This window comes from Pinus tabuliformis, chromosome 3_2 (genome assembly GCF_031772625.1).
Source record: "Pinus tabuliformis cultivar Carrire ecotype Pingquan chromosome 3_2, CPIR1, whole genome shotgun sequence".
NCBI classification, from domain to species: Eukaryota; Viridiplantae; Streptophyta; class Pinopsida; order Pinales; family Pinaceae; genus Pinus; species Pinus tabuliformis.
Genome location: NC_142302.1, coordinates 733,203,261 through 733,227,946, shown reverse-complemented (window position 1 = coordinate 733,227,946; position 24,686 = coordinate 733,203,261). Strand labels below are relative to the sequence as shown.

General features: G+C 36.8%; 1 pseudogene; it reads left to right on the top strand.

Annotated features, from left to right (window-relative positions):
* The first annotated feature begins 222 nt into the window (after nucleotides 1-222).
* Nucleotides 223-23,924, top strand: LOC149182704 (ACT domain-containing protein ACR4-like; annotated as a pseudogene).
* The last annotated feature ends 762 nt before the right edge of the window (nucleotides 23,925-24,686 follow it).

The following is a 24,686-nucleotide window of genomic DNA, read 5'->3' as shown; positions in this document are numbered from 1 at the left end:
CTGTGGGAGACCAAGGATGCTCAGTGCATCAAGGATAGAAAGATCTTCTAGATCTTGATGGAAATGAACATCCGCATGGCTATCAATCAGAAACCACAATTGTCGCCTACTGTGTTTACCAAATTGCAGGAGTACGTGGAGTTCAAGGTGGAATTTCATTGTGTATCAATCAAGGCATGGAAGGACCCTGCGCAGAAATGGTATGACTTGCCTTACTTGGCAATGGATGACACAATTGTTGTAGTTCTTCAGTGCCGGCTAGACGAGTGGTGCACTACCTCAAACTTGGTGGTGGGGTCAAGCAATTCCACTGCACAACCCAAACAGGAGGAGGCCAAGCTTAAGATGGCATGGCTGGCTGAGAAAAGGAAAAAGGAGGCTGCTGACAAGGCTCAGGTAGAGCGTGATGCCACCTAGCAGACAAAAAAGCATACAAGTGAAACAAAGTGTGGCTATGACAAAGGCGCGAGGTCGCCTTCACCCAAAAAAGAGGAATAAATGGATGAGCAAATAGAGAAGCATGGTGTAGACCCGTAAATGACGTCAGACCGCATTAAGTGTCCAAGGGAATAAGAAAAAGTGGGGTTGAGGAAGAAATCCAAGGCCAGAGAGGCATCGCTGGACCCAATCACCCTCACAGAGGGAGATTTGCATGACATTAGGGACAGGGTGTAGGATGTCACCGTAGAGGCACTACAACAGTTCGAGTAGTAGCAGTAGCTACTATTCGGGGGGCCATCTTGATGGGTATGCAGGAGCTGCATATCTACGTATCACAGGCTGGCAGGTGCCTACCAGCCTCGCTATCGGTACTTTAGAAGCTAATGAGATGCTGCATGCGAAGGTCTCCCGAGCGATAGTGCTACCAGATGGAGCATTAACCATAGAAATGAAGCTGACAGGCCCATTGTCAGTGCCCTCAAGGGCATGCGGTTGAACTTGGAAGTGCTCCATGGCGAGGCACTCCACCTACTACAGAATGGAATGATCATGAAGCTGAGGGCCCGTGAACAGTGAATAGTGCAAGTAATTAGTGAACAACTGATTAATAATCTGTAGTTGGCCCTACAAAGAGATTCTTCCGTCGCCATTGTGACCAAGGTAACTGACCAAAACAAATGCATAGTTTGGGCCGTGGAGGAGACATGCCGAATGGTCCTAGAGTTGGCCATTCCCGAGGGAGAATAGATCACGGTGCATGTTCACACGCTTGCTACAAGGGTGTGTGATTCTCACATAGATTTGGCTAAGGTTTAGCTGGAGCTAAACCTACAGATTGCAGATTTACAGTTGAAGGAGCAACATTCAACCACTGTCACAAAGGTGATAGCAGCTGTAGACAGTGCAATAGCAGACTACACACGGTTGTTTGAATAGTTGTTCGACGTCCTGACAAGCCTCTTAGAGGACCATAATGTACAACAGCTGGAGACAAAGGTGCAAGAACTGTATCAGTGCTATGACGAAGTAAAAAGTATAACATGCACCGTCACTCTTACACAGAGACTGGTGAAGCTGCAGGAGTCCAAAGAGCTAAAAGAATAGGTAGATGCATTTAAACACAAAGAGGTGGCGCTGAAGGTATGCTTGAAGCCCTAGTTGGATGAGGCTTATCCAATCACGGCTTCTATTGAAGGTAAGCTTCCTAATCTAGAAGGAACTCAGTAGAAGCTTCAGGCTGATAATTTAGGACCAGAGACAGAGCAGTTGGATGAATAAGCGAAGCAGGAAGCTGCACAGTTGCACTATGAAGGTTGTCATCATACAGGTCAAGTTGGGAGGTCTTCACACCATGATCCTTGTGCCTGCAAAGTGACTCAACGGCGAGTCACGATGTTTGTGTTGGGGACCTATTAGTAACGTTTTCCCCCAAGGACAATTTTGGGGCTAAAAGCCCATGTTTTGGGACATTTTTGTAATAAAGTTGTAAAGTCTCCACATTTTGTGATCGTGGAGCGCGAAGGTGTCAAGAGTCATAAAGGGTTGTCCACCCTTACTTTGTAAAGTGTAAAGATTGTTTTAAAGATCCACCCATGGTCCACAGACCAAGAGATTATATAAAAAGGAGCTAAGTAAGTAAGCTCTAAGTAGTCTTTAGTGACTACCGAAGAATGAAGTGAGGAGTTAAGTAGAGGATTCTAAGTGTTTCGGGTCTTAGTGTAGGTTGAGGCTTTACAGCTAAGTGCGTAGAGGCCTAGGGTTGAAGTCCGCAACTGAGTACGTAGACCCTTGCAGCTAAGTGCGTAGGGCGAATAGAGTCTGTATTAACTTAAAGATATCAATAAAGAGAAGTATTCCATAGTTGTTGTGTATTTAGTTCTTGTTAATGCATCTGCTTATATTTCATTTTGGGTTTAATTTACAATGTTTATGTGATGTGCGAATATATGTGATTATATTGATTAATTGAACGCAAGTAAGAATATCAGTTTACACGGTGCTAACTGTAATGGATTATTATGATAAGTAGAATGCTTAAGATAACATAGGAACCTATACAATATGTTTTCGTAGCTGCGTGGAAGTACCTGGATCATGGGTTAAGGCTACGCGAAGGTAAATTGTACACCTTCAAGGAGGTACTGAAGGGCAAAAGAGAGGGGTAGACTAATAAATCCCTAAGGCTTAGCGACCTGCGTGAAAGTAGGGGATGAGGGTAAAAACCTACATCACGACCATCTCAGGGTGTGGAACTTGGTTCCAGCATCCCCCCATACTGCTTTGGGTGAGACTTCAGTCTGTGCTCCATGGGCTGACACTAAAAGGGCCAGTAGTGTAGGGATTTGTTGGGCTAACTAACGTTGAACCTAGGTCACGCCCCACAAAGCCAATAGTTACACAATTGGTAATCATGGTAAATCATTACCATCATAAGTAATGCATGTATGACAAGAATATGATTACTTGAGTTGTACATTTACATGTATGACTTGCATCTACGACTCATTGTGGGGATGCAATGAGCTAAATGGATATGCCTTCATGCATGAAGGAATCACAATTCTCACAACTAAATTATGATAAAATAAAAGATAAATTTACCATTTATGTGGGAGAATATGTGGTGTATTTGACTCAGGTTAGATACCATAGAGGTTAAATATTAAACTACGTTTATTTTAAAAATCACTAAATGAAATTTGAAGTGAGTACCCATATATATGAGAAAAGTAGAGATTAATCATTATACACTTATGTCAAATATTTAAGTTTTTCAATAACTAAATTTCAAGGGGGAGAGAGAATCCCAAGAAAACTATATTGGAATGAAACAAAATTGATTAATTCAATAAGTAATAGTTATTGGTAGATTATAATCTGAGATTGCATGGTTGCTATATAAGGGAAAAATTTAATAAAATAAAATCTCAATGAGGTAAATCAATAATAATCCATCACCTTATTATACCCATATCAAGAAATCAAATTATGATTTGTATATTTTATAATTAAGGACATAACTTAAGGAAATTAAGTTAAGCTTAAAACATCTTAAGAAGGGATGGAGAAAGACAAGTATTATATGTAATATGAGACTAAGTCTTATATGTATTTTACATCGGATATGGTTTGCGAATGGGTGAATCATTTTAATATAAAATGTTCCAAATACACTTTAATGGAGGAAACAAAACCTTAGCACAAAATTATGCCTAGTTAATTTAACATGCATTGGTTGGAACCTATGGGATTCCAATTGAGTAAAGCAAAAGGCATAAAGTACATGTGAATATAACCTAAACTAGGGATGATATTGCTAATTGTGTACATAAATCTAATACAACCTATTGTATACATATTCACATTAATAACGATATGATAAAAAGTTCAATGGACTGACCTCAAAAGTACATCTAGTGTACATACATAATGGAAATCTAGAAGAAACTTCCTAGAGCTTCTTGGGTGATGATAGAAAGACAGTGTTAAGCTTATGAGCACCTTCTCAATAGTTCACTTCCATACTAATGTGTAAAACTTTGCAACTTAAATGATCCAAGTGGATCTCTAAAAAGTGCTAGTGGCATGGTAAAAAGGATCAAAGACTCAAACTGGTAGAATCTGGATAGAATTAGCATTGGATCGAAGTGATCGTCATCTTGATTCCAAAAATGTGAATGAAACTCGAATCCGAGCTCATATGAAGAAGTTATAGAAACTCAAATTTCAAGTTTGACTTAGACAGGTGGAAGGAGAAGGTGACATGGCAAAATTGTTTGACGAATGGGGAGACAAAAATGGGAAGAGGTTGGTGGTAAAGAATTGGCCCCAACAAAGTCAGGCCGCAATGTGATAATTGGCCCTGGTAGGTGCGAAGTGATGATTGGCCCCGACAGATGTTAGGTTGCGATGTAATGATCGCACATCGCAAAGGGAAAATATTCTACATAACCAGCCCCTGGCAGGTGCAATGCAATGATTGGCGCCGACATATGTAAGGTTGCGATGCCATGATCACACATTGCAAAGGGATGATGTTTTACAGAATCGGCCCTTAACAGGGTCAGACATGCGATTGCAATATCGCAATCGCATGCCGAACAATGCATGTTCATAAATAGAAAGACTCGTTGGTTCCGCTGATTGGGATACCCTAATGTTCCTGGATGTGATATGGTATAGGATGTAGTTTTTAATACTCACCAGGTCTCCCAGTTCGCACATTACATATCACACAATGCAATGGATTGTATGAGGAATCACCCCTGGCTCCAACTAATTTCAAATTGCGATGGCTTATCATTGTCGATAGACTATGGCTGTCAATGATAAATTCGTCAATTCAAGAAAATGCAGATTCATCCACCTTTATTTTCTTTTGCTCATCGCTTCATGTACAGGCGTAGGTTTGTCTACCAATTAAAATTTTGATTCTCTATGCTAAAGTCGTCGGGGTAAGGTGATACAAGGTTAAGAGGTTATGAAGGTTTTCTATGTTTAAACAGGTCATTACTCGCATACTATTCTAGGCCTGAGATCCCTAGTGTAGATATTGTCGCCTACTAAACTTGTCATTTGTTAAGAACTACCTAGGGATTGTGGAGTTAGCCTCTCGATTATATAATGAACTATTCACATTGGAGAAAAGGGAGACTAGAACAATAGTTCAGAATGTAGTGCATACAGTAGTAACCTCACCTAGCAGCAGGTCGAGACCTCGCCTTGAGAAGAAGGGAGGTTCTGAGAGGGTGCATAAAGCCTGATTATCCAAATTGGGTGTTCGGTTATGCAATTCTGCACAAAAGAAAAAATCGCCAGGATTTCAGTGGTAATATCTGTTTCCAAAGCCAAGATCTCCATTCTTCATCTATCTTCCAGATTGGAGGTATAAGGATTGTAAAGGAATGTTTCTTGTACTATTATCTCTTTTTATGCCACTTAATGAATGAAGGACTCCTCGCTATTGATCAGGCCCCAGAGATGTAGTCAAAATTGGATGAACTCCATAACCAAATCTTTGTGTCATGATTTAATGCTAACCATGCTATTTCCTTATTTTTTTATGTTCTTTTAAGATCTATGGTTAATAAGCTTTGTTTCATGTAATTCTGATGCATCTATAAGTAAAATATCTTGGATCAAGTTTTCTATCAGAGCCAAGTCTTTGTCGACGCAAATTGCATGAGTATATGCTAACCCAGAACAAGCTGTGAAAAGGTGAAGGAATGATCAATTCCTTTGATCATGAAGTAGGACATGCACAACGAATAAGAAACATGGAAAATTAAGAAGCTCGTTGGGAAGAGGAACATAATTTCCGCAAGGTATTCTACAATATGGCAGAGAAAGTGGACAAGTTGTTTTCAGAGTATGAGAAGGAACTTGGGCATGAGAAGAAAGATGTCAATGACAATGGATCAACAAATCATGAAGGTGGTGGAGAAGAGCCTCTTCCCTCTCCTTTTTCAAGTGATAGTTCTCATCAATCTAATCGTGGTTCCAAACATACATATAAGAAACCTTTCCTTAAAGTAGACATCAAATTTGACTTGCCTATGTATGCTGGAGAATGTAATGTACAAAAGCTCAACAATTGGATTAGGGAGATTGAGGTCTATTGCTGGATTCAACAAATTGAAGAAGATGAGGTAGAGATCCATTTGGCATCCCTTTGACTTAGTGGCACCACTCTCATTTGGTGGGAGAGAAGATTGCAAGGCAGAAAAAATGCGGGTAACCTCCTTTCCTCGTGGCCAAATTTTGTTTATCCATTAAAGAATCAGTTTTACCCTCTACGATATAAACAAAAAAAATTAATGGAATGGTGACACCTAAGGCAAAGAAAGGGTCAAAATGTGCAAAAGTTCACCAAAGAATTTAGGAAACAAGCATTGAATTTGAGCATTCCATTAGATTCACCACAGATTGTAACTATGTATATCAGTTCCTTACATATTTACATAAGGCATTCATTATTATTGTTCGAGCTTACTATTATTGATGAGGCCAGTGTGAAGGCCATGAATCTTGAAAGCAGGAGGATGCATGAACAAAATGAACACCCAAAAGGAGTTGCAACAACCAAAAGAAGAGGGGAAACACCCTCTTGTACACATTGTGACAAAGATGGAAATGACGAAGAGAACTGCTGGAAACTGCACCCAAAGCTAAGACCTAAAGGAATAATAGAAAGGAGAGGTAGAATAAAACTGGCACCATGCAACAAGATCATGAGTCTAAACAAGAGGAAGATGAGAAGGTCATAGTTGCAGAATTTACACAAGGAAGACCAATTGACCTAGGGTCAGATTGCGGTGACAAAAGGAAGATCGTAGCTCTTGGGATCACAACAGATGGACCCGCCAATCTGGGTTCTGATTTAGATGATGAACAAAAGTCTCAATAGGTATTGTAACAAAGATGAAAAGGACACCTAATGTGTCATGGCCCAAAGAACTGGAGGAGATCAACCAAAGCATTCAAGTAGAGAATATTAAGCTAAGGAGACTCCTACAGGAAGCATAAAATGAGAAACTATTGAAGTTTCTAAGCTTACTTAGTTTAGAAACCCTTCATGCATTTTTTTTGATATATTCCTACATGCTTGTTATTTTTCATTAACAAGTTATTTACAAATTAAATACTAAAAATAAACACTACTGCATGCTCAACATATTACAGATCAACAACTAAAAGAAACAAGAACAAACACACCAGATGACACCATTATTTTTGGAACAATGTCCCCAGAAAACCCAATGTGGGAAAATCGATGCAGCTATCTGAGGGTTTTCTTATTAAGAAATACGAGAGTACAATCTAGGTGATTAAACTAGCCTACCCAACAAAGAATTTCCTTAGCACCTATACCTCATAGTTTGAGAGAAATCTCCTGGCTGAAACCCCGGAAAAACCTTCCCAAAGCCCCTTAGCACAAAACTGCTCAGCAACCCTAGCGTCTACCCAAACTGGACTGTGTCAGGTTCCTCTCTATCTCAAATCGGCCCTACGTCAACCTTTCTAGGCTTGTTTCAGCCCCAGGAGGCCCTGCATCAGCTCTATGAGCCTCTTTGTTAGCTACGCTGGCCCCTCTGGTGCTCTACATAGCACTTGGCTGCCTCTACATGGCCCTGCATGAGCCCTTGCTAGCTCTGCATCACCCTCCTTGGCTGTCGCACTTCTCTCCCAGCACAAAATCTTCCTTATCTATTTCTTTGTACTCAATGCACCTTAGCTTCTCTCCCGATCACTGATTCTATCTCTCTTAGTAAACCCTGCTCTACAAAATAAAATGACTGATCATCTGCTGCCTTCTCCAAGTGACTCTCAAGCCAACTCTTATAGTTTTCCTGTTGACATCTCAACAGTCGAGATTAGGTCCCTAATCAATAACTAAGATTAGATCTGGTGTGATCCATGTCTTTTGGACCATTCTAACACATATTCATACTAATACACATTAATATTTTATTTTCCCTAAGTTTAGACTTAGGAACTCCATTAAAAATATTAATTATCTTCTGATCTGTTTAGAATCTACCCAAACCCTTTCTAGGGTTTGGAGATCTCATGTACCCCAACCTTTCCACCGAATTTCATGGCCAGAGCACATCCGATGCTACCTCAAATCAATAGAAACAAAGGTTGCTACACTAGTTGTAATCCAAGGAAGAAGCCTTGGAAAAGCTACAATATAACCACCTTGAGGTAAAAAGTGATTCTTTGATTTCATGTACCTTTCCTAATGAGGCTTTTGTTTTTTTTGAAAAATATACTATAGGTATCAGATCCAAACTATGAAGAAAATGGTGTATTAGGGGAAGGGCCTCGACATTAATGGCTGGGTCATCGTAAACCCCATCAAAGTCGAGGAATTGCCTCGTCATCCAAGACTCGAGTATGTGAGGAAGGAAGTTGGCGAATGCTCCAAAATAGCCAGAAACCCTCCAATGATAGATGATGAGGGAAACTCATCACATTCTAGTGATAGTGAGGGATCCATGAACACTTATTAGAAGCACATCAGACTAAAGTGCTCCAAGATGACCTAGAAAGTTTGGAGTAGAAAGAATCATTGTAGTCACTGCAATAAGGTGGGACAACAGGGAGCCACGTGCCATATGCTCCATGCCGAGAAAGAATCAATAAAGAAGCCAATGGGTGAAACATCTCAAGAAACGAATCCACCACTTTCATGGCCGTATTCTTTATTAAGTAAAATATGGGTTTTTTAAAGATATAGTTTCTTGTTATGGCCATGGTTTGTAAATCATGCATTGCAAGTAAATGTAAAAGTGATGATGTGTTTTCCATTACTTCAAAATTCAATGATGATGCTTTTGGCCTTTTCTTATGAGTAGCTGAGGTATTTGTTTTTATTATGTAATCCTTGACCAAAGAGTGTGTGCTATACACTCTTGGAAAGTGAGGGGTTGTCTGAGTCATGTATGGTTTCTATATGATTGCAAAGAATGTACCAGCTTTGCATGTAGATGGTTGAATGTGTGGTTTGGCTAGCACACAAGGAGCGTGCTAGATGTGTTAATTCTTTTGTTGGAGTATATTCATGTGGGCTTCAAAGGAATTCATCTGAGTAAAGCTTGCTAAATGGAGAAGGAAAAAGTGAGGGAGAAATTTCCTCACTTGCCAATTGACTAAAAAGGATTTTGGCGGTCCAAAAGCTCTTAGTGGGGATAATTGATCCACGAGGATCTGTAAAAAGTGCCAGTGGCATGGGAAAAAGGCTCAAATAATCAAAGTGGCAGAATCTGGATAAAATTGCCATCAGATCGAAGTTCTCGTGATCTTGATTCCAAGAATGTGAATGACACTCGAATCTGAGCTCATATGAACAAGTTAGAGCAAGTCAAAGTTCGGTTTGACTTGGATAGGTGGCAAGAGAATGTGACATACCAGATTTATTATGCGAATGGGGAAGTACCAAGTGGCAGGCCACCATTGGTCCCACATTTCACAATCAGAGATCAAAAGAGGCCGGCGGTAAAGAATCAGACCCGACAAAGTTAGGTTGTGATGCGATAGTCAGCCCCAACAGGTGCAATGTTATGATCGACCCCAACAGATGTTAGGTTATGATGAGCGCACATCGCAAAGGGATGATGTTTTACAGAATCAACCCCTGGAAAGTTCAAGTTTGTGATTGTGATATCGCAATCGCATGTTGCACAATGTGCATTCATAAACAGAAAGACCAGCCAATTCCACCAATTGTGATACGTCGATGTTCCCACAGGCGATATGGTATAGGGTGTGCTTTTGAATACTGACTAGGTCAACTGGTTCACACATCACATATCGCACAGTGCAACGACTTGTTTGAGGAGTCACCCCTGACTCTGATCTATTGCGATTTGTAATAGGTTATCGACGTCGATAGACTATGGTCACAGATGATAAAGTCTTCGGTTCAAGAAAACGTCGATTCGTCCACCTTTATCGCCCTTTTCTCATCGCTTGATGTAAAGGCAGATTAAAACACCGAATCTATGTTTTAAGGTTGTTGGGTTAAGGTAATGCATGGTTAAGAGGTTATGTAGGTTTTCTATGTTTAAATAGGTCATTACCCACATACTATTCTAGGCCTGAGATACTTGGTGTAGGAACCACCACCTGCTAAACTTGTCATTTGTTAAGAACTGCCCGAGGATTGAGGAGTTAGCCACTTGATTATATAATGGATTGTCTATGTCAGAAAAAAGGGAGACTAGCAAAATTGTTCAGAACGTAGTGCGTATAGTAGTAACCTAACCTGCCACCAGGCTGAGACCTTACCTGGAGTAGTAGGGAGGTTCCGAGAGGGTGCAGAAAGCCCAATTATCTGAATTGGGTTTTTGGATAGCCGATTCTATATGATTTTGTGCCAAGATTTCAATGGTACTATCTGTTTTTGAAGCCGGGCTCTTCATTCTTCATCCATCTTCCATCTTGTATATGTAAGGATGGTAACAGAATGTTGCTTGTATTAATATCTCTTTTTATTCCACTTAATTAATGAAGGCCTCCCCACTATTCAGCAAGGCCCAAAGACTTAGTCCAAATTGGACGAACTCCGTAATCAAATCTTTGTGTCATGGTTTCATTCTTACCTTGCTATTTCCACATTGTTTTATGTGCTTTTAAGTTCCATGGTTAATAAGCTTTGTTTCATGTAATTCTGATGCATACATAAGTAAAATATCTTGGATCATTAAAGGTGTGCCTTACTGTGCATGTTTGTGCATATATAAATGTGGTTCTTGGGGTAACATATCACAAACATGAACCTTTCCAATCAGCAAAATGAATTGCGATTTCACAAATGTACTTCTTATGAGAAGTAATAAAAGTAAAATTTACTGTGTGATTCTACTCTATATAAGATAAGTACAAAGAATGGGGCTTGGCGCTTTAGACCAATTTATAGCAGGATGTGTTTATACACTATATTAGCAACATGACTTTGAATTAGTAAGCAGATATTGGGTAAAGCAAAAAGGTTTTGCATAATTAATGTTGATGATGATCTAAAGATTTAGTGTTAGCACTAAGATAACCCATACATCAAGTAATATAAGAGAGGTTAATTGATCTCTTAGGTCAAGGGTGATTTAATGTATTAACATGTAAATACTCTGGGGTCACACCCTCGCATAAAAGGATGTGAAGTTGTGAATATTATAGCTTTCACTTATAGCTCCTATGTGGTGGATGTATGTAGGTGCATGTTGTTTATTAAATGACATTTATACCTAAAAGAAATGTGTCATAACCAATAAGGTGTTGGAAAAGGTACAAAAAGCCATAGTAAATCATATGACATGATTTGTTTAAGTGTGGAATAATTGTTAAGAACCAAAAAAAATATTCTTGGTTAAAGACAAGCTAAGATGGTTATTAGACTTCAAATATATGTGATAGATTAAGTATCATAGTTAATAGTCTGCTTTATAATTAAGCGGAAGGTATATTCCATTATCTTTAAAACCTAGTATAGGTGACAGATTTAATCCCAAAACTAAAATTTATGGGTATGATTGAGTTGTATTATGCATCATGACTGTTACGATACCATTATGTTCATATTTTTGCAACCACATGACATAGGAAAATGATTGCTAAATAAAATCACTTGAATAATATGATATAAAACTTTCATTGGTTGCAGAAATGGGACAGGTCCATGAAATTCCTTATAAAGTGAGCACCATTTGTTCAACTTACTTAAACGTAAAGAAGGAATTTTTGACATAATACTAACATGGTTGGAAACATATGGATAAATTATATGTCATGCAAGTGATTCTATGGACATTGGCATGGTGTTCCAATGGTACAGATGGTACTATGTATAAGTGATACATATGGTACCAATATGAATGCATGTGTTGCCGGGTAGTATAAGGAATTTGTATTTATGTGTGTAATACACAATATGTGTGGTATGAACAAAGACACTGGGTGGTTGTATGGCATGGAAACCAACTTGGAGTGTGCACAAAAGAAGGAAGCTAAGAAGTGATTTAGGAATAAGTAACAATGTTTTAATTGCAATTTTGTATATATGTGATTATGATTCCGATGAAAACATATGATTATGATGGTTATGTGTAAGCTAACCTATTATGATATTTTATACATATTCATTTGGAAAATGTACTTGTTGGCTTGTTGTATGTAGAGAAACTAGAGGAAGTAAGTGTTCGACAAGAACACAAAGGCTTGGAAGAATGCGGGGGAAGAACATGCATTCTTCAAATAAAATGAATAATGGGTGACATAATCCATAGCTACTTTAGTAGCATTGTGTATAAAATAAATTGTGGTAAACATAGTTGAGTTTCTGCATCTAAAAAACTCTCACAAAATTGATTGAAAACAATTTTACAGGTAGTAGTGGAAGGAGATGTGTTGGGAGAACTCCTTGGTAACTGATATATTCTATTATCACAAAATCTAACCCTGATAGGTTTTTGATCAAGTAGACTCTGAGTAACTCTTTCAAACCAATATTTTGGTGGAGGCTTAGCCTCCTCAACCTGAGAGGGCTATCTCAATGGGTTTAAGATTTTTGATTAATGACTAGATGGCTAACTCTAAAACAAAATGGACAAATGTATAACTGGTTGACTGGTTGAATAAAAGATTAGCAAACATCTATTGGGCTATGGAGTCAAGATAGTCTTCAACAAAACAACGTGATCAGTAAAACATGGAAGTCAAGGCACTTAGAGTTTAGGTTTGTAAATAAAACGGCAACATAGTGAATCCACACATTCTACAATCATGTGAAGGAATTTAGGGCATTTTCCAATGAATTCTATGTATCACAAGCTCATACTACTACAAATAAGTAATTGTAAAAGGCCATAAGAACATCAAACACAAAAACTCCTTGTGAATCTTGAGTAGTCAAATTGATCTCTATATTAAGTTTGAAAAACCACAGTTTCTTACAATAACACAACTTTATTTTGCTAATGAAATTACCAACCCTTAGAAATTTGATTCTCAAGCTTTATATAGAGTTTTACAACTTTGGATACTATGATCTATCTTTGGAGGAATTCGAATTCCTAACTTTGACACCTATTTATTCATCAAACAAACTACTTAATTACAACTTTACAGCTAGCTGCCTTTAAGAATCCTAATACAAATAGGAGTGAACCTCCTAAAACATGCTTTCAACAATCTAACCTATGACTTCAATACATTCTTTAATCAACTGCCAATCCATGTCTTCGAGCTTGATGATTTCCACAGTGTTGTTGCAAAACCTACTCAGTCATGACCTAACTGTCCTAAAAACTAGGAGACAGAGTTCCTCCTTTTAAGGCCCTTAATAATAAATTCTTATCTTCAAAAAGATTTACTAGTGTACATGTGGCATTCATTGATAATCCATAAAAACTTCAATTTCCACCTGTGCAAAAAAGGAAACTCGAAAATATGGAGGAAAGGATGAAACATAATTGTGCTGCAAAAATACTCTGTGTTTGTAGCATAGCCTTTACATCACTTACGAAATAATTCTTGGAAGTTTGATTTCTACACCACTGCCATCTGACACTTCACATATGATCCCATCTCTACTAGAAACTTCAAAATTTGGAACTAATCAAACCTTACCTCCGGAAAGCATCCATAAGCGCTAAATGATCATCTTCAGCAGTTTCGTAGTGCGCTACGAAACTGTTGTGTGTACTCTTTTTCAACACGGCCTTCAAAAATTTGTAGTCTGAGATTTTTTCAAAATTTGATGAAGACTGATATGATTAACCAAAAATCAAACCACCTACCCTTATAAGATGTTCTTCTTCATAGTTGTTCTTCCTTTTATATGCCAAAACTCTTTTTATGTGCCAAAATTGTTTTAATATGTATCCTTCACTGCCCTTTTTCATCACCCTTTTTCATTATTGCTATAGACCCTTTTCCAGATTTGGTTAGTTGTATTTCTAGGTATTTAATTTGTCTCTTCAAACCTCTGTTTGTAGCTCTCAGCTGAGCATTAATCCTCCTTCCAAATCTGGCTTCTTTGATTGCAAGAACAATCCAGGTAAAGTGCTGAGTTTCACTATTTACTATTTATAGTTTGGACACCTTTTTAGCTTCCCAGAGAGCCTTCATCCTTTTGAAATTTGTCCTTTCAACAACATTCCCTCTTGCTCTCACTCTTAGTCTAGCAATTTCATTGTTAGCAGCTGTTAACATTTCTTCCATAACCTCGTAACTGACTTTTTCTATTTGAGTGGTAGGAACTGTGTTTTTGTCACCTTCAACTCTTGGAGAGGGAAAGTCTATCAACTCTTCTTGAGCAACAGATTCTTCTTCTATTCTCACTAACTCAACATTGCACTCTTGCATCTTTTTGGACTACCTGGTTAAGGGTTCTCTGGGTTTGAAAACAAATGTTGTAACATCATCCTCAAATTTCAGTTTCTTGGAGGGTTTCGTTTTATTTGACTTTTCTTGACCCAATTCTAGGACATCTACCTACACCAAAGGTGATTCTGTAATATCAATGGCTTTAAAATATCATTTAAATCACCCTTCAGGCTTGAACCTTCTCCTGAGATCACTGATTTACCTTTCTCCTTTGAAATTTGACTTCTAGTCAATCTCCTCTGAACTGGTTTGTTAGTTGACTGTTCTTGTGTCATTTCTTTAACCTCAGATATCTTTTCCTTTGTATAATTCGCAGTTTCAAGAACAAGTACTGGTGTTTTGCCTACTTGCTCTTTCACCTGCTTCCTAGGTTTCAATTTAACAAATCTTTTTGCCCTAGACATTATAGACTTGTTGGTTTCTGCTAATGGAGTTCCTTTAACCTTAGGGATAATGTGTACACCTTAATTTTCTTCTCCAAACTCACATAAAAACAAAAAGGAAGACAACTATTTGTTGGTCCTTTTGAGTTCAAGCATAACTATTAGTTTAATTAGACCATGATGAAATAGGGAAGTTTCACATCCTTGAGATTTCAACTATACTTTATCTGCCATCTTAGCTACGCTTCGATATAAGAAGTAATGCAAATCTAAAGAAATCAGACCAGTAAAAGTAATAGGAGTTCAAAATGATATGAATAGACCTTCTGATATATGCCTTCACAGGTGAAATAACGTTGAATATTGAAGAGCAAGTTGGCATAGCTATCCTTGATGTAGTTCTTGGGAACTACCTTGGTTAAGTCTATTTCTACAAACTCTATCTTTAGAAAAACCTTACATGGTTCCATGTCGAATCTGAAGTTTTTGAACCATATCTCTTGCCCCCTAGGAATCTATGTCACCAAAGTTGTGACCTCTGGAGAAATTTGCAAGTTTAGGATTCCGACCTTTATTCTTAAGCCAATGAAGTTTAGTGCAAATTCCTTTAACACTAGAGTGTGTCCTCCCTACAATTTTTTACAAAACTTCCAGCATCCTGCTTTTTTTAAGGCTTCTACAATTGATTTATCTTTTACTACGGCCTCAGTGCTTTCAGGCTCTGTTCTTAAACAATGACTAGACCTGTGAATTTTCTTCTCCTCTGTCATCCTTCCTTTTGAATTCCTGTAACAAAACCGGCCTCGGTTGAAACTCTGTTGATTAGCCTCACTTGCCTATGGTGGTGAGCCTCACTTGAATTGTGGATGAAAGAAACCTTGGTGAATAATTACCAAAGCTTACCATTCGAAAAACAATTTTGTTTGAGGGTTTGCATGTAAACTAAAACGATGAGACTAGCTAGCCCTTTCGAATTTGAAAATATCTTTCATAATGAGCCCTAAATTCAAAATGATGTGTTTGGATGGCGGCATGCTTAAGGACTGACTCCTAACTGACACCTAATAATGAGAATTTTAATGAAATCTTAACAGATTGATGTTTGACAAAACTATTCCACGAATTCGTGATTTCATAGCGCGCAGGGAAAGTGCTACAAAAAGAGCAGCGTTTTCATAGCGCAAAACATACATTTTACACTGTCTATGCTACGAAAATGTGGTTTCGGGGCTAGTTCCAAAAAACATTCAAAATGGTTTAAGCTATGAGTTTTTAAAAAGAATGTAAGACTCATGAAACATGGAATAAGGTTGTTCGACTTTATTTGGATATAAAAAATCAAAAATTTGAGGCTCCTAACCTATCACCTACCCATTAACATATGGTGACTTGACACTTATCTAAGACCATGACTAGGAAAAATGTAAACTCTTATTTTGGTGATAAGATATTCTATCGGAAGATCTGCATCAGATAACCAGGACAGGGGAGCTTGTGAACTCAGAGACAGCTACTTGTCAATGAGGATGCGGTAATACACCGAGGACGGTGTAAATTTAAGGGGGGGTGTATGTAACACCCCTCCCTTGTGTTTCAAACTATTGCAAACCTAAGCTGAGGAAATATAGATATGATATGTAATATGAAAATTAATTATGAAATAAATTAATAAACTAGTCACTCAGAAAAGTGAGATACCAAGAGATGAGATTCTTGCCAAATCCCATTGAGGAATGGGATTGGATAATTTTTTCATGATAAAGCTTCTAGATGTAATTATAGATAAGCTAGATGGATTCGAGACAAATATCCATCGATAAAAACATAAAAGTTGTGCGGGAGAGAACGACAAGCTTTTATGAGGAAAAGCCTTGTGGGAGAGAAAGGCAAGATTTTTTTAGAAAAGCCTAGGAAAATGGATAAAAATATCCATAAAAGTGGGATGCCACTAATGGAAAACATATCATGAGAGAGGGTATTAAATACCCATTTCATAGATGAACTCGGGGCAGTTGATCCATGGCAAGAGCCTCGGCTCGGGGGGAATTAGAGGTGATTCATGGTTGGGTGGTGGTGCTCCATTTTCCAAGTGGTGTTCTCTCTTCTGATCTAGTTGGATTCACCTACATGGGGTGTACTGTATGTTGGTTTCTTACCCTCTATGTTTCAAACTAATTTAGCCTATGTGAGAATTTTCATGAGTTTTCCTTGAGATGTGAATGATTAAAGGAATTGCATGTGAATATTATACATAATTATATGTACATGTGTTAATGGCATTTATGATATCATTTTATGTGTGCATATGAAAATTATGTCACGTAAATGCAATTCTAGTTAAGGTTATTGAACAAACCTACTATGTGGATCTTCTACGGTATTGTTGTTATCCTGTCTTGTTAAGGTAGTGGATAACCAAGCTTCAACTACTATGTAAACTTGTTAATGGTGGTTAAGACTCAATTGGATAAAATATGGTGTAGGTTATTTATTTTATGCATCCAATGCTACTATTTTGACTAATTTTTCACAATCCCTAAGATACCCATGTGAAAATTGCATGCAACTATGGTAGTAGACTTATTGATTGGGTATGAGGAATGATTTTGGTTTGAAACAATAGAGTCTGGGGGTTCATGGTATTTGATCTTTGCATTATGCATGATCAGATGATTTTCATTCATTAAGGCTCATTCAGTTATTGGTTCATGATGGGTTTACTGTAGGAGTATGGTTATGATTCTTGGTCATGCTAGCTATAGTAGACATAAGATAATCTTCCCTAATTCTTCTGTGGATCAACCAAAGAATTTTATGGGTTGCATGCCATGATTAGTTCTTGTCTACAATTTGTAAATTATTCTTAATGGTTGAGCTGATATATGTGTGTGTGTGTGTGTGTGTGAATTTAAAGGTTCCCATAAAAGATCCAATACAACTTAGAGGGATTATGCCTTACTATGGTTCGTTAATTAATGAGGTTCTATTGTTAAAATCATGATTATAGTTTCATGATTAATACTTATTTCTGTAATGATAAGAAAACATTAATTGTGGTAATGGTTGAATCTTAAATGTAATCAAAGTAAACCTAAGCAATGAGAGCCTAGTAGCCAAATTCTAGAATATGCTCAGGAGGTATGTTACATCTAGCTCCAGATATCTTGTGATCCTTCCTCAGCCCTTATACCAATTTGTTAGAAAGGCAGACAAGGTAAAACACAAAATGCACATGAGTTGTGGCTCTTCTATTTATCACACAAAAAATTTATGATTATAATGAAATCAATAAGGGGTATTTAAACTTTTTCTAACTAGTGACTCACCTAAAATAACTTGACATGCAGCCACACACTAAATTCGACTTTTCTCAAAATAAGAATTGCCTCTACTTGATTGAACTTGACTCAACTTGACTCAGTTAACTCACTTTATAATTTTAGTTAACTCTCCATGCGAGAGTAATTAGCTATCTCTAATACCATAGAATTCGAAATCAATTATTAGTATTGATGTATTACATAATGTCTTTCATCCTTTTTTTCTCCATACGAATTATACATTCCAGTACTGTGATTGCTTAATTTCACTTGAAACTCTGCTGACAGATTCTTCATGGTCGCCCTCTTAGCCAAACCACTAGAGAACAATCCCGCAAGTTCCCACTTTCTGATAATCAATAAATCTTGTTATCTTACACGAAAATATTTCAACACCTATTTAAACTCCGTCAAACCCTTGATCCCAAAGTTCCATAGACTTGACTTTCTTCGAAGCTCTGTGAAAATACAAATGAATTGTCTTTGAAATAGAGAAGGAATTGAATCAACGATCTCAACTTGCAAATATGTTTATGGATTATAAGATAAAATAATAAATATGTAATAAAATAAATATTTTGATACTTATTATACGTGTAATTTTGGTTTTGACTGTATATTAATTTATCTTTCACCAAAAAATTATAGCTTATGCATATTTGAACATTGGAAAGTCAATTTCTATTATTTTTTATTATTATTTAAATTTATTTATTTGAATGGTTATTGGTTGAGGTCTTATTATGAGTGTTCTTTCTCACTTTTTGTTTCTAGTTTTATTTTCTTCTTATTTAACTTTTTTATTTTTATTTTTTTATATTATTTCCATTTTCATGAATTATCTTTTTTTGTATCCATATTTTCAATTTAAGATGACAAATTTTAAAAAGAAAAAATAATTAAAAAAAAAATAATTTATATATATATTTTAAATTTTTTGTTTTATTATTTTTTAATTTGACATTTTTTTTTTCTATGCCTTTTTTATCCCTATTTTCAATTCCATTTCCATTAATAATATTTTTTTTAATTTGACTTTATTTTTTTCCCTTGGAATTTCTATAATTTTCTTTAGTTTTTAGGAGCATTTCTTTCCTAATTGTATTAATAAAGTTTTATTGATTATTTTTAGGACCGTGTGAGAATTGTTTTCCTAACTTTGTTGAATTTGTTTTATTTAGACATAGTTTTTATAATTCCGGCCTCAAGGTATATCAAAGATTCAAGAAATTGAATTCAAGAAAAAAGAAAAAATCAACTTTGTGTGTATGTGATTAATGCCTAATTATATATGTTCTTGCAAGTTAAAGAATATGAAATTTCACTATAAGTGGACACTTAGCTCCGGGCAATTACAACGCCATGCAATGGAGCCAATTTCATTTTTTGGGATTCAAATTCTAATCTGTAGAGGTTGGGGTATGGGACCCAACCTAATTCTACAAGTGTGCACAAGTGGGAGAGTATTATGTGGATCCCACTTTGAAATTCCAAATTTGGTTTAGTGTTCCAGGAAGAGAGATTGCTCAACATTTATTAGGAGGCTAGTCTTAAATTTCTCATATGTTTCAATTGGTTTGGTAAACATATTATACCTTTTCTCCCGAAACCAAAGACAAAATATTGTTCTCAATTACCATGCAAAAATTTAATGCAGGAATTTTGCTAAAGTTGTTTAATCCATTGCAACTTTATTCTCAGTTTTATTCAAAGTGAGTGTCAAATTGCACAAATTTAATACTATATGACATATAATAGACAAACCTATAATATTTGGAAAATATTTGCAAAGTGATAAAGATATACTTTATTTATTTTAATATTTTAATATTTTAATTTTTTTTTTACGATATGAATTTTTTTAGGAGCTAAGTATTTTTATTAGAAACTGTGTTTTGATATCTATCTATTGTTACTAGTGATTTGAGTCATATAACTCTCCTAGCTATAATATAATTGTTAAATTAATAGTAAAATTCACAAATATTAATTAACTTGTCTTTACAATTTAATTTAATACTCAATCATAAATTATAAATCATCCCAAGTCCATTTTTGTTCTGCAAAAAAACAGTGTTCTTTAAAAAGAGATGTCATTTGAGAGAGAACAATAAAAGTTTGAATTGACATCTCATTCAATCGAAACTAAGTTTCTCCATATCAATTTGAATGAAACATTTCCAAATAAATAAAATTATAAAGCTTCATTATAGTCAATGAAATAGGGTGCTCACAAAAATGACCATTTTAGCATAACACTTTCACTTTCATTTCTATTTTTCTATAAAAACTTTAATGATTAGTAATTTATATTCAAATTAGCGATATTTTAACTAAGTGGAAAGTAATGGTTACTATGTTGCACTTGTTACATATGAATTCTAGAGTATATGCCAATAGGAAAAAATAGTTAAAAATTAATTTTTATAATATTTATAAAATTTAATAATATTTAGAAGAGAATAATTAAAAATTAAATTTTATAATATTTATAAAATAAAAATATGCACCAACCATTCGATTTACATGTATAACAAAATTAATTATTTATTTATAAAAATAAATTAATAATAAAATAATAAAAACCCTTACCATTACATTTAAAAGCCATATTGTTAAATTATGGCCCTAACAATAAGAATAAAAAGCCTATTTATTTATCATGATGCTCTCTTTCATTTAAAACCCCTCTAATAGATATGCGGAATTTTTTTTAATTTAACAATCCTCTTCTCTACTTTATGTTCGTACTATGGTTTCCACGTAGTGAAACCCCTGTGTTTTAGGGTAGCGAAATGCAGGAGAAGAGCCAAATTGTGGCGAGTGCTATTTCCACCTCTATAGTAATATAAATACTCCGTCCTTACAGCAAGATCCATGTATGTATGGGATACTGATGTGACAGCTACATGGAATCCCATGATTTTCCAGCAACTATGCTCCATACCTTTCCTGGCCGCTCCCTTCCAACCTGTCACACGGTGGATATGATAGTACACCATAATCATTCAATGCAACCTCTATAGTCATTCAATGCAATCGCCCAATCTTGGTGCCCAAAATTTCAAAACTCAAATGTTATTTATGTGCCCAAGGTGCCCATGAAATTTCTGAAATGAAGTGAAACGAACACAACACAGAGTTTTCGAATATCTACAGGGGTCTCTCCTTGCATCATGGTCCTCCAATGCTCTTCCGGTACTAGTTCCGCCATATGAGAGGTCGAGAGTTGGAGGTGCCACTCTCTCTGGTTTCCCAGATTGGATCATCCATTGACCACATAAAGCAGGGATTATTTGTGCGCTCTTATATAAATGCATCTTCTGAATACAGAATGATCTCGCCGATTCACAACATCTGAGGAGCTTGCTTATATTGTCTTTGGTGTATCTGCAGAGGAAAATAATAGCACAGCGGAGAGAAATCTTCAGGGACATAGAAGACTTTGCAGTTAGTAGTTTCTTCTGTGACCTTCCTTCTTCCTTACAGAAAATGGTTTTCTAATAAGTTGCTGCGGGGACTTTCGGTTTTTTAGGGAATTTTCGTTAGCTCACTATTGAGCAATCTTTCTGTTTTGATTTGATTTCAGGGTTGTGATTGATAACGCCGTCTGTGAAAACGCAACATTGGTGAGGGTGAAGCCCTTGGCTTTCTCAGTCTGAATTTCTTGAATACATCCTATGTGGGGTAGTTTTTCACTATGCATTTGTTCTGTCCAAATAGCATTAGGGCTTTAATGAAAAGTGACCTTCCAGTTACAGGGATGTGGAGTTAAATTGGCAACTGATTTAGGGGTTTTCATTTTTACAGGTGGACAGTGCAAACAAGCTTGGCATTCTATTGGACGTTGTTCAAATCCTGACTGAATTGAACCTTAATATCAACAAGGCTTATGTTTCCTCAGATGGGAGATGGTTCATGGACGGTATGTTCTAATTAATGACATTATATCTTATGTTTTTGTAGGTTAATACTCTTACCATTATTTTAGTCCTACTCCTAACAAATTCTTCTGTTGTGGCAGTGTTCCATGTCACATACAAAAATGGAAAAAAACTTACAGATGAAGGCATAATTGGGTACATTGAGAAGGTATGTATAAATATCTTTCAAACCAGGGTTGGAAATACAAAAGTATTTCTTATGTTTCCTTAATCATCCATTCGTTGTATTGCAGAGGTTGGCAACAAACCCTCATGTAGTGCCTTTGTTTGGAAAACCAGCAGGTCTAGATGCATTCGCTAAACATACGACAATTGAATTAACAGGCACTAATCGACCGGGATTGCTATTTGAAATATTTGCCGTATTGGGTGACCTATAATGTAACATTGTGGAGGCAGAGGTCTGGACTCACAAAAGGAGGGTTGCCTATCTTGTATACGTTACTGATGAGGACACAGGTGCGGCCGTGCTGCTAGCTATGGATCTCGATCTCAAAATATGGCTAACCACCTAGGGATGATGTTGTTAGTGGTGCTACTGCTGCTGGAGGCAATGAAATTGGTGGTTTAACGCCTGGCAATGAAATTGGATGATATGCATTTGGGCTTTTGTTTCATTGGTTGATGCCCGTTCCAACTGGATCTTCGGATATGTTATTAGTCTTATACTCGTAGCCAAACATGCCTTAGTTTCAGAGATGTTAGTATTCCACCTGGTGGTACGATCGCGTTGGCACGCTCTTCTATGGGTTAAGGGGCCATATCGAGCCATTGAAGACCAACAAAATATTTGTAAAACTGAAGAGCTCTTGTTAAATGTAATGAGAGGAAACAACACCATCAGAGAAGCTAAAACGGTGGTGTCAATGGGATTCACTCACACAGAAAGGCGGCTTCATCAATTGATGTTTGCTGACCATGACTATGATAAACTCGATGGAACTGGAGACAGGGCATCTCTTTCTCTCAAGGACAATGACAACACCAAGCCTATTGTGATTGTTGACAATTGTTTGGAGAGGGGGTATTCTGTGGTGACTATTCAGTGTAAAGACAGACCTAAGCTTCTCTTTGATATTGTTTGCAGCTTGACAGATCTGGAGTATGTTGTCTTTCATGCCACTATAGACTCTCAAGGCCCACAAACTTTTCAGGTATAGCTCCAGCAACTACAAGGGAGTTGATTTTTCATAGGATCTATGTTTTTTTTTAAATGTTTATTTCCTAATTTGATTTTGTTAAACCAGGTATAGGTGGTTTCAGATCACATCCCTAATGGGGTTAATATTGAATCTAAATTAGGTTAAAGAAGAGTTGGGGTATTTATTTCCGTTCTTCTCTTTTTTGATATAGGAGTACTACATCAAGCATACTGATGGTTTCCCCGTGTATTCAGAAGCAGAGAAGTAGCGTGTGATTCAGTGTTTGGAGGCTGCCATTAGACAAAGAGAATCAGAGGTATGAGTCCAAGGATCGAAGCAATGGTGCAAATTTATTCAAAAACCTAAGACTTGGGATTCCCGGTGCATTCAATTTGATCCTTTTTACATTTTAGTCATCTTAGTGTGAGTTTTGTTGATGATATTTTATGAATTCAGGGTATGCGACTGGAACTCTGCACCAATGACCGTGTTGGGCTTCTGTTGGAGATGACTCGCATATTTAGAGAAAATGGGATGTCAGTTACAAAAGCAAAGGTGTCAACGTGGGGTGATAAGGTAGTTGATGTGTTTTATGTGACTGATATAGCTAGAAACCCCGTTGATGCCAAGACAGTAGAAGTTGTTCGCCAAGAAATTGGACTAACAATATTGCATGTAAAAGACCATTGTATGCATATAAAATCTCCTCCAAGGGAACCTGCCATTCGATTCTCCATTGGTGATCTCTTCAAATCAAAGTCAGAGCGTTTTCTCTACAGTTTTGGATTGATAAAATCCTATTCTTAGATGTTGTATTTTGGGCCTATTGCAATGGAATTAATTAATCACCTTTGAAGGTTGTATGTATGGACGATGGTTCTCTAAAAACCTGTCAGACCAGGAGTAACTCCAGACTAGGCAAAAAATTGATTCATACATTTCATTAGGTAGCTATTTTTATATACATGAATATGACTGATCAGTTCATCTTCTTGATGACTGTTCACATTCCACATTCACCCAATCGCAAAGGATTAGGTGTCAACATTCCCCCCCTTAATCTGAAGGGATGTTGGTGAGTCCAAGCATCGTTCTGAATCTTTCAAGCTTTTCTCTTCCAAGTGCTTTGGTGAAGATGTCTGCAATTTTCTCATTTGTGGAACAATGACAAAGATGGATTGTTTTGGCCTCAACATGATGTCGGATCAGATGATATTTAGTATTGATGTGCTTTGTACGATCATAGAACTTTGGGTTCCTGGCCAAATTTATTGCAGAGGTGTTGTCAATCATGAGTGGAGTTGATTGTACTTGTTTTACCTGCAAATCTTCAAGAATTTTCCTGAGCCACACAATTTCTTTCGTTTCTTCAGCTGCTGCCACGTATTCTGCTTCTGTTGTGGAATCTGCTCGAACTGATTGTTTGCGTGATCTCCAAGAGACAGCTCCTGATCCAAGACTCATAGCATATCCTGAAGTAGATACTCTGGTTTCTTTGTCTCCATCGAAGTCTGAATCAGAGTATCCAATCAAGCTGAAGTCGTCCACCTGTGTATATTTGATTCCAAG